General features: G+C 45.5%; 1 protein-coding gene across 1 annotated transcript in view; it reads right to left on the reverse strand.

Moving 5' to 3' along the window:
- Positions 1-11025, reverse strand: part of hyi (hydroxypyruvate isomerase) — a 67581-nt gene extending 56556 nt beyond the window's left edge. The window contains exon 1 of the mRNA XM_038793977.1: positions 10908-11025. The gene's annotated coding sequence lies outside the window, so the exon portion shown is untranslated. The remainder of the gene's footprint in view (positions 1-10907) is intronic.
- Between the last annotated feature and the right edge of the window lie 673 nt (positions 11026-11698).

An 11698-nucleotide genomic window follows, 5' to 3' on the forward strand; every position in this document is an offset into this window, starting at 1 on the left:
GCCACTGGGACTTAGAGCCTCCATGCCTGGCATCACACTGGCACTGAAATTCATGTACGACTTTACTTATTTGTGAGGTAGGCAGAATGTCTTGATGGCAACATCCTGCTAGTAGGGAATACCACTTATATTCTTACTGCATAGCAGAGCACGAAATGGCTAGCTTTGTTTATTGTTCGGATTTTTTGACACATCTTTTCAGAACTGTAAGTGGCCGCCTTGGCTCCATTCATAACTTGCGGAATATGCAGTGACCAATGATCTGATTGAAGAGCCTTTATCCCGCAGGATAGCTTTGAAGCACCTTACTCCGACAAGCGTGAACAGTGAGCAAATGGCCGGGCCATATTTGCAAGATTTCCGATAAGGCCAGTCTTATAGGGTGTAGACATGTAGAAATCCCAACGTAGATATTGACCAATGAAAGGAGGCTAGTAGAGTGGGTAAGAAACCCGTTGGTTGATTTCTCAACTAGTACAGTGAGGACAAGGAGCTTGTTTGACCACTCCAGCAATTGTGGAGCCTCTAGATTGCCATACCATAGCGATGCAGAGGGCAGCACAGTGGCGCAGTGGGTTAGCCCTGCTGCCTCACGGCGCCGAGGTTCCAGGTTCAATCCCATCTCTGGGTCACTCTCCGTGTGAAGTTTGCACATTCTCCCTGTGTTTGCGTGGGTTTCGCCCCCACAACCCAAAGATGTGCAGGCTAGGTGGATTGGCTATGCTAAATTGCCCCTTAATTGGAAAAAATGAATTGGGTACTCTTAATTTTTAAAAAACATAGCGATGCAGTATAAATATTTATGGCTTCCTAGAGTTATGAGTTTAACAAGGACATAGGGAGGCAACCGACTAAAAATAAAGAAATGTAGTTTTATTTGCACATGATATTTCCACTGCCCAGTAGATCTCTACCAGGTTCCTGTCAGTACCTAACTGACCCACCTTTTATACAGAGTCAATAGAGATCCCCACGCCCAGCGAGGGTGCTTGAAGTCGCAAGGACCACGGGGACGATAACCATTCCCACCCTGTAGGCTCCGTGCCAGCTATTACAGTACGTTAGTGAATAGGATTGTAATGTTGAACAATCGCATGGTCAAGGCATTGCGATTGATATGCATACCCCCTTGTTTTTTAAATGTTTGTGGTGCCTTTATTTTTATGTTTTAGCCTCTGGGCTTCACATAAGTGAGTCACGTTACTGGCAGTTGGGAAAAATCTAAAGAACCTTTCGCTTCTGTGTCTCCCCGGGACCTCTCCATAAACACTGATTACAAGGACAATGTGCTAAATGTGAAAGAAGTTGACAATGCTCCGCCCACTGCTGTGCAGCTAAATATTGTCATTTTGAAGCTCAAACAAACTATTTGAGGGACAAATAGAAACAAAATAGGGAAAAGGTCGACTGTTAACCCTTTCTCCACAGCTGTTGCTGAGTCTTCCTCGCATTTTACGTTTTATAATGAAGAAGGATCGAGCTTCGGAAGATGGGATCGATAAAATAGCCTTCTGCTGAGTTTTGATTCTGTACAATTGGAGCAGCCTGTCTTTCCAGGATAGCCTAGTCCTTGTGTTCACACGATGTTTTGCACCAAACGTTTTGCAGTGCTAGATGCTCCAACTGCAAAAAAGCTTCCATTTATATAACTCTTCTCACATCACTGGATGTCTCAAAGTGCTTCACAGGCAGTGAAGTGCTTTTGAGGTAGAGTCAGTGTTGTGATGCAGGAAATGCGCCAGCCAATTTTGTGCACAGCACCGGTCCACCAACAACAATGTGCTAAAGGGGCAGCACGGGGGCATAGTGGTTAACACTGCTGCCTCCTAGAGCCAGGGACCCGGATTCAATTCTGGCCTTGGACCCCTGTCTCTGTGGAGATTGCACTTTCTCTCCGTGTTTGTGTGGGTGGTCCAGTTTACTCCCATTATCCAAAGATGTGCAGGTTAGGTAGGGTTATGGGGATATTGTAGGGGTGTGGGCCTACGTAGGGTGCTCTTTCAGAGGGTCAGTGCACACTTGATGGGCCAAATGGCCTCCTTCTGCATGGAATAAAAGAGAGGAAAAGACCTCACAGGCTGTTTTATTGGAATGTTAACTGAGGGATAACTTTGGCCAGGATGTTGGGGATAATAGGTGTCACAGGATCTTTTACATTCACCCAAGCTGGCAGACGAGGCTTTGGTTTAAGGCCTACTCATCCAAATGACAGCAACTCCGACGAGGCTGCACTCCCTCAGTCCTGCACTGGGATATCAGCCTTGATTTTTGTGCTCAATAATAATAATAATCTTTATTATTGTCACAAGTAGGCTTACATTAACACTGCAATGAAGTTACTGTGAAAAGCCCCGAGTAGCCACATTCCGGCGCCTGTTCGGCTACACTGAGGGAGGATTCAGAATATCCAATTCACCGAACAAGCACGTCTTTCGGGACTTGTGGGAGGAAACAGGAGCACCCGGAGGAAACCCATGCTGACACAGGGAGAATGTGTAGACTCCGCACAGACAGTGACCCAAGCCGGGAATCGAACCTGGGACCCTGGCCCTGTGAAGCAGCAATGCTAATCACTGTGCTATTGTGCCGCCCATTGTGCACTGGATCCCTGGAGTGGAACTTGAAGCCAGAACCTTGTGACTCAGAGGTGAGAAGGCCACCAACCGAAGGGACAGCCTACAGCATCTGTCACAATCAACCTCAGCATAATTTGGTCATCAGCCTGGCCCATTTGACGAGGAATTAGTCCTTCTCTGATGTGCACTGAGATATCTCCCCATTGGATGTGGAAGGGTTGGTAGATCCGGAGAATATAAGCAACGCTCTGTTTGGCAACTCCTTCGCCTTTTTCTTTCCATTGCCCAACAAACCTTGCGAGAGCTGGGGAACCTGTCTGGATTAATACCGCACATGCAAACGAACCTGACTTTACTGCAGAGCTCTGTGTATGACTGAAGCAACAGTGGGATGGGGCAGGTTGCAGGTTGAATAGATGATGAGCCTTATTGAAGTTGTCAGTCAACAGCTCTACAGGGACCGGAACTGCCAAAAAGACTTGCTGGAATATTTAAAGAATGTTGATTCGATGCAAGGACTCTGTGTTTAGTTGCTATCGGCACCAATGAGACAATAAAGCTCCCTTTGATGCTTCCAGCGATTAAAAAAAAACACACCAGTAAACTAAGCAGAATGTTCTTCTGAGGAAAAACTGGAATAATTTTGTCGGAATTTCAGAATTTCTTGTGTTGAAACATTAGTGTCGTTCGTAAGAGAGTTGAAGCTGGGATCCCAATGGCATCGGAGTAGTTCAGTGAAATATCAATGAGGCGTGAGAATGAATCCTTTGAGGATAATAGTAGGCCTATTAAGCACTCTAACATCTCTCCTGCACTGAATCTGTTAGAAAGTGACCTTTACCAATTCTAATTCTCTTCCCGCACCCTTTGTGCACTAATGCAGACTTTTGGCTGTTTCCATAGCTAGTAAGTCCTGGAACGGGTTCATAGGTCTGTCACCACAGGGGCTTGAGGGGTCCTACTCTACATCAAGCATGGCTGACGAGGAGTCCCACTCTTACTGCCAGCCATTGGCATGTGTCATGAGATTGTCGCTTTAAGAAATGGTTAGCTGCTCATGTTACTGCAGTGATGTCAGAGTGTTGGTGGAGCTGAGCTCTGGTTCTGCTTTTTAGTTTCACTTTGAGAAAAGCTTGGGTGTGTCTCTGTCTTTTTGGTTTCGTTTTTCAGTGTGTTGCAGCTGAAGTCAGACAAAGCAGCTGTACTGCTGTTCTCTGCAATGAAGGACTATCTCTTAACCATTTGGTGAATTTAGAACTATAAATGTTTTCAGTATTGAATGTAAACCTTGATGTGCTCTGTTTAAAGGTTTGTTAAGTCTTTTGGGTGTAAAAGGACAGGTTACCTAGTATTGTATTCTTTGGGGGGTGTACTTGATTTACTGGTTGCTAAGGTGTTCACTGTTTGTTTTAAAAAGGTTAACTTGAGTTCATAGAATAAACATTATAATGTTTTATTAAAAAAAATACTGGTCCATTTCTGCTGTACCACACTTGTAGTGTGAGCCGTGTGCTCCCCATACCACAATCTATTAAAAGTTGTGGGTCAGGTGATCTCCATAATACACTTTGGGATTCTCTAAACCCTGGCCCATAACACATGTTAGAAGGATTTTCAGGTGACTCTCAACATGCCTGACTAGTGTATGAACCCACCTTCCTTGACCAAAAGGTGCTGGGGTGGGACTCGACCTGAAGTGTCTGGCTCAGAGGCAGGGACTCCATCCACTGCGCCACAAGACCGCCACAATGCTGGTTCTAAAGAGGGTACATCAACCATGCCTCTAGGATAACTTGCTGCCATGACAGGAAACCTGCAACTCTGCTCATCTTTAAAAGGTTCGATCAAGCTGTTGGTCAATCCTTTCACTAAATATCTCTCATTGCACTAGAAATGTACACCCAGCAATTGTCTTCATGGAATAATTCTGTGGCAAAAGGTGAAGAATATGTTTCAGAGCAAAACGTTCTCTTTTGTATTCGAGGGGATATGTAGCTGGGCTTACACATTGGTGATGATAGCTCACTTCTCCTAAAGAGGGTGCTGTTTTACTTCATCAATATCAGCACTGAATAAATGCCAATAGTGAGTTCTTCCACACACATCACCAGCAATGCAGTTAGATTTATCATCGACATTTCTGCCGGCCCTTGAATTGGAAACGCCTTTCGTGGGGAACTTTTGAAAAGCCTGAAAAGATCGACAGATGTATGGATAAAAATTTTTTGGTAAAACTGGAGTCATAGGGGAATAATTTGAAACAATTTGATTTGAGCTTTTCTTCTGATGCCTTTAACATATCATTAAGCAACATCGAGATCCATGTGGAGACAGTTTCACCACCCACAGGTTCTGTCATTGTTAAATAGTTTGTTAGACTTTTTCTATTTTTTCCAAAAATATACTTTATTAATAAAATATGTAAAGATACAGTGCCTAACAGCTCAAATTTAACACTGCATAAAGTGCAATTTGGTTCAATTACTTTCAACACAGTATGTGACTCTCTGAGGTTTCATTTTATCATAGAATTTACAGTGCAGAAGGAGGCCATTCGGCTCATAGAATCTGCACCGGCTCTTGGAAAGAGCACCCTACCCGAGGTCAACACCTCCACCCTATCCCCATAACCCAGTAACCCCACCCAACACTAAGGGCAATTTTGGACACTAAGGGCAATTTAGCATGGCCAATCCACCTAACCTGCACATCTTTGGACTGTGGGAGGAAACCGGAGCACCCGGAGGAAACCCACACAGACACGGGGAGAACGTGCAGACTCCGGACAGACAGTGACCCAAGCCGGGAATCAAACATGGGACCCTGGAGCTGTGAAGCAACCGTGCTAACCATTGTGCTACCGTGCTGCCCGTACTGGTGTCTCATGGCCCCTGCAATAACAAGTTATATTTACACTATACACTTACATTTCATGTCGGACATTCTCTGGTGCATTCTCGGGTTCCAGCCCCTCTGTTTGCTATGATGGAAGAACCTTAGACTGTGGCGGTTCACCATTGGGCCTTTGTGGTGGCTGCCCCGTTGATTTAGTGTGTCTCTCAGAATACTGTAGCCCCGGACCTTGCAGAAAGCCTGACTGTACCATTTGGTGAAGGCCAGCTCTTTGCACTGGAAGGCCAACAGGACCCAGCCAGACCAAAATGAGTCATCCACCAAGTTAATGGTCCTCTAGAGCTACTTGTTGTTTGTCTTAGTGTGTGTCCCTGGAGAAAGGGCATCAAGCACAAAGCCTTGTGTGACGGATTGTTATTGGAAGATGGGATTTAGGAATAGGAGTGGGGCATGCGGCTCTTTGAGCCTGCCCTACCATTCAAACAGATGATGGATGATCTGGTCGTGGTCTCCATTCCACTTTCCTGTCTACCCCCCACACTATCCTCGAGTCACTTGTCTATCAAAAACCTGTTAAATTCTGCCCTTGAATAAATTCAATGAACCAGCTCTACTGCCTTCTGGGGAAGAGGACTTCACATACTAATGACAATTTGAGAAAAATAATTGCTCTTCATCTCCATCTTGAATGGTAGACCACTTATCTTAAACTGTGTAGGATCCCCCCCCCCCACCATGGTGTGTGTTGCAGTGGTAGAGGAGGCCCGCCATTGGCCGGCAGTGGGATCTTCCTGTTCCACTGCTGTCGACGGGGTTTTCTGTTGTTCACACCCTCTGCCACTGATGAATCCATGAGTGGGGGGGGGGGGGGGGGGTTCACCAGTGGTGGGACTGGATAATCCTGCCAGTAGGAACAGCTGGAACATCCCGCTCACAGTGACACTGTGCTTCAGGAGTTGTCCTGTAGGCTAAGCCTTTGGCATGAATCACCACACAGCACGGCTGTAGTCTCAACCGTGCTATCACAATAAGCTGAGAAGCGGAAGTGAGCTGGTTTCCCAAAGGGAGACGAGAAGATCAGAGAGATAGTCTTCCCTGTTTAACCTCGCTACCCTCCAAGTGGCATAAGCAGGAAACTGGGTACATGTTTCCAGAGGGCCTGTAATGCAGAACAAGGCCAGCAGCGCAGGTTCAATTCCCGAACAGGCACCAGAATGTGGCGACTAGGGGCTTTTCACAGTTACTTAATTGAAGCCTACTTGTGACAATGAGCTATTATTATGTTAACTGCCTGAGGAGATGTTGGTGAGGCAAACGAAAGAAGAAAAGGCACGGCATACATGCTCATTTATCAAACTTACCCTTACCAAAAATAGAATGACCAACCAAAAACAAATCAATTCTAGATCCACAATATTGGTACGTCTTTGATCAGAGTGAGCCAGTCACCAGAACTCATACTACCATACAACTATGATGAAACTGTTCTAGAACCTTAAATTCTTCAGATATGCTTTGTGGGTCATAATCACCTCCACCTACCCTGATCCTGTTACAGTACATACTGCAACCATCTATGATTCTGATTCCACACTGGTTTCTAACCTCATGGTCTTGTGCTTACCAAAACCATCTTAGAATCATAGGATCATACAGTACAGAAGAGGCCCTTCAGCCCATCAAGCCTGCACCTACACAAAATCTACACTTAATCCCACTTCCCAGAATTTGGTCCGTAGCCTTGAATGTTATGACGTCTCAAGTGCTCATCCAAGTACTTCTTAAAGATTGTGAGTTTTCTGACCTCCGCTACCCTCCCAGGCAGTGCATTTCAGATACCCACCACTCGCCGGGTAAAAAATCTTTTCCTCAAATCCACTCCTGCCTTTCACCTTAAAATTATGCCCCCTTGTTATTGACGCTTCAACTAAGGGGAACAGCTGCTTGCTATCCGCCATGTCCATCACCCTCATAATTTTATACACATCAATCAAGTCTCCCCTCAGCCTCCTCTGCTCCAAATAAAACAACCCAAGCTTATTCAGCTTTTCTTCACAGCAAAAATGCTCTATCCCAGGCAACATCCTGATGCATCTCCTCTGCACCCTCTCTAGTGCAATCACATCCTTCCTATAGTGTGGTGATCAGAACTGCGCACAGTACTCTAGCTGTGGCCTAACCAAAGCTTTGCGTAGCTCCAACATAACCTCCTTGCTCTTATAATCTATACCACGACCGATAAAGGCAAGTGCTCCGTATGCCTTCTTAACTACTCTATAAATCTGTCCTGCCACCTTCAGGGATCTGTGGACAAGCACCCAAGATCCCTCTTTTCCTCTGAAGTTCCGAAAGTTCTGCCATTCATTGAGTACTCCCTTGTCTTGTTACTCCTTCCAACGTGCATCACCTCACATTTTTAAGGGTTAAATTCAACTGCTACTGATCTGCCCATCTGACCAATCCGTCTATATCCTCCTTGTAATGAACTCCAATTGGCTTTATTGGTTGGCCAATTGGAGTATGAGCTCCCTCAATGATAGCTCATTGAGGGGGCCCATATAATCACCTGTGTAGGCTTTGTGAGCAGTCTTAATTTGACTGGACTGCTAGCAGCACTGTTTGTAGCTACTCCTGTAATATCGTTATTGTAAATAAATATTGGTGTGGTGATGGAACTCCTGCCTACCGTGGATTACTACACTCCTATAATCCAAGACCTTCTTCTTCACTGTCAATCACCCGGCCAATCTTCTTGTAACGGGCAACCTTATTTATCATCCCCTCCCCCCCCCCCCCCCCCCCCCCCAACATTTTCTTCTATATTTTATATATGTATCACAAACTATAAGGGACCCAGCACTGATACCTGTGGTACGCTACTGAACAGCACCCTCCAGTCACACAAACAGCCTTCTACCACCACCCTCTGTCTCTTATCACTAAACCAATTTTGGATCCAACTTGCCCCGTTACCCTGGATTCCATGTGCTTTTACCTTCTTTATCAGTCTCCCATGTGGGGCCTTGTCAAAGGCTTGGCTGAAATCCATATAAACTACATCAACCCTTACATTAGTTAGGAGGGACAACATCTTAGATTGTTCAGGCTCTTCAACTGAAGCCATATGGGTAAAACCTAAAAGCCAAAAAGGATCAATCATATTGCTCGGAGTGTTCTGTAGGCCCCCTGACAGTCTGAGAGAAAAAGAAGAGCAGATATCTAGGCAAATTACAGAGAAGTGTATGTGGTAGTATGGCTAGAGAGATCATATTACCAAAGAACCAAGCTGCCATTGGTACAGCAGCCTCGCTGCCCATTGGCCCAGGCAAGTCATGTGCCTCTCTGCCAATTGGTTGTGGCTGGTCATGTGACACCCCGCCGATTGGCTGAGAGGTTGGTAGCTCCGCCTACAAGGCGGGGTATAAGAGCTCGTACTGGCTGACAGTCGGACTTTCTCTGTATGACCACTGCCGGGCTCACATCTAGCGTATTAAAGCCTGTTGTTTGGAACTTCACTACGACTCGAATCCAATTGATGGTGCATCAATCTTGTTGATTAAATTGATGCGCGATCAATAACTACTGAAACGGTAGCTCACACTCCCAGGTACCATAGTACCTCTAGTCATACTACCACACTTAGTTGACATCTTGATAGTCTGTCACACCCCGCCCCCCCCCCCCCCCTCCATTGTTGCAAAGCAAACTCCATTGTTGCAACAGCTGCAAGATGACCCCAGTTACAGATTGGACCAGGATGGCGTCAGTCCGGTCTAACTTCTGCTTGGCTCATCGTTGTGGTGGGTCACTCGGTTGCTCAACTCGATCAACTCTTCATCCGCAGAGGGAGTGAATTGCAGTGATGCTGACTGCTCACAAGAGGTCTTAGAATTCCAGTCGCTGACGCAACTCAAAAAATGGAACCAGTGCCAGAACCCTCACCTGGGATTCATAATACAACATCCATCATCATAGTCCTGAGCTAACATGTCAGGATTCCAGCCGTCAGAATTTTTCTAATATTTAATCTCCTGTGTCTAATTACATTGTCATGAGAAAGATTTGTCTACATTTAAGAGTACTTGCTGGAGACCTTCAGAATATTATTGAAACCTTTCTTACTGGTTAGAACGCCGCTTGGGAGGTAACAAAACTGTTTTGTGAGCAGAATTAGGTTTGTTACTTCAGGGTGGCAGAAGCAGATTAATTTTTTTAAATGCATCTCGTTGTTTATGCAGACACCAGAAATCCTCAATTTTCACCCACTGTTTTAGTGAGGCTTGGATGGACGAGCTACTCCTCCGTATTTGTCCGCTTGTTTACCTTGAGCGTGAAATAGCCTGCTGTCCATTTCTGCCTATCAGCTGACTCACTGTTGCAATAGCAGATGTGCTGCGTAAACCTTTACAGCTTTCGAGGAGCTCAAGGCGAACAGCGTGTATTAGTATTCAGTGTTGAAATAACAGTACAGCTGTGTTGCATGAAAGGTGCCTGCGTTTGTGGATATGCAGAGTGGTGGGAGATGTCTGAGGTTTCTCACTCTGCTCTCAGCATGGAACATTTCTCCACAGTAATGAACAAATAGGAGCTGATCTCACCAGGCCTCCCTGGGTGTGGCAACTGGTTAAGCGCACCATTAAAATTGGCTTGGGAGCATGTTAAACATCCACTCGCTTGACTGGAGAATGTATGTGGGCTGGTTAATTTGCTGTGGTGGCTGGAGGCATACACTGGAGACTTCCAGTAGTTAACAAAAGGAGTTTATTGATGCAGGGCAGGAGCAGTTCAGTAACAGACAGAGAAATCAATATAACAGGTCTTTACACTTCAGCTCGCTGGTCCACACTGCCCGGGCTCCTACCTCCAGGGCCCCGCACAAATTCCCTATTGGCTGGGGTTCATGTGCTCTCGCGCGATTGGCCCCACTGGCCACATGGTCCATGGAGTCCACCCCTTTAAAGGGGCCATGCTACGACATTTGTAAATAGGCAAAGAGGAGAAGGTAGACTTTTTAGGAGATTAAGAAGCGCACAAAGCTAACATAAGCCTCTTACTTTCTAGGAACATTGACAAATTTAGGAAGAGAAGTATTTGACTTAAAACGGTCCTGTCCTTTTGAGGTTGACCCCAATCTCACCTACTTTTCAATATTAGGCAGCCTAGATTCCTTCTGGTGCCTCCACATCATGTTAAGATGCTTTGATGGTTGCATGGGACATGCCATCTGGTTAATCAATAGCTCTACTGATTAGCAGAAATGTGGGGCAGGAATCTCCCATCTGGGACGATGTCCTGTGGCAGGGTCTTTCCCACTGCAGGGGTTGACAGGAAACCACGCCAAAACCTCCATCACCAAAGTTATCAATTCTACTTTTGGGAGTTTTGCTCCATCTTCCAAAGTGGGGTGGGCTTGCTAGCGTCTGTCACGCCATAATATCTGGGTACCATATTAAAAGGTACCTGACATCACTGACTCACCATTGAAGAAAGAAGATGGACCTCCTGAAGAGAGAAGGTGGACTTCCAGGAATACTCTGATGTTGGAAGATGGACCTCCTTAAAGACACTGAAGCTTAATATGTACCCGATTGATGCTCCCTACACCTCAGCTGTGGTAGCTCCGGAATCCTCCTGCTGTGGTGTTCAAGGATCCAGGTTTATACCAACAAAAAGGAAGGACGGAAGAAAGAGGGAAAATCGACCGTGGATATCTAAGGAAATAAGGGAGAGTATCAAATTGAAGGAAAAAGCATACAAAGTGGCAAAGATTAGTGGGAGACTAGAGGACTGGGAAATCTTTAGGGGGCAACAGAAAGCTACTAAAAAGGCTATAAAGAAGAGTAAGATAGATTATGAGAGTAAACTTGCTCAGAATATAAAAACAGACAGTAAAAGTTTCTACAAATATATAAAACAAAAAAGAGTGGCTAAGGTCAATATTGGTCCTTTAGAGGATGAGAAGGGAGTTTTAATAATGGGAGATGAGGAAATGGCTGAGGAACTGAACAGGTTTTTTGGGTCCATCTTCACAGTGGAAGACACAAATAACATGCCAGTGACTGATAGAAATGAGGCTATGACAGGTGAGGACCTTGAGAGGATTGTTATCACTAAGGAGGGAGTGATGGGCAAGCTAATGGGGCTAAAGGTAGACAAGTCTCCTGGCCCTGATGGAATGCATCCCAGAGTGCTAAAAGAGAGGGCTAGGGAAATTGCAAATGCACTAGTGATAATTTACCAAAATTCACTAGACTCTGGGGTGGTCCCGG

The sequence above is a fragment of the Scyliorhinus canicula genome, chromosome 4, assembly GCF_902713615.1.
Source record: "Scyliorhinus canicula chromosome 4, sScyCan1.1, whole genome shotgun sequence".
NCBI classification, from domain to species: domain Eukaryota; kingdom Metazoa; phylum Chordata; class Chondrichthyes; order Carcharhiniformes; family Scyliorhinidae; genus Scyliorhinus; species Scyliorhinus canicula.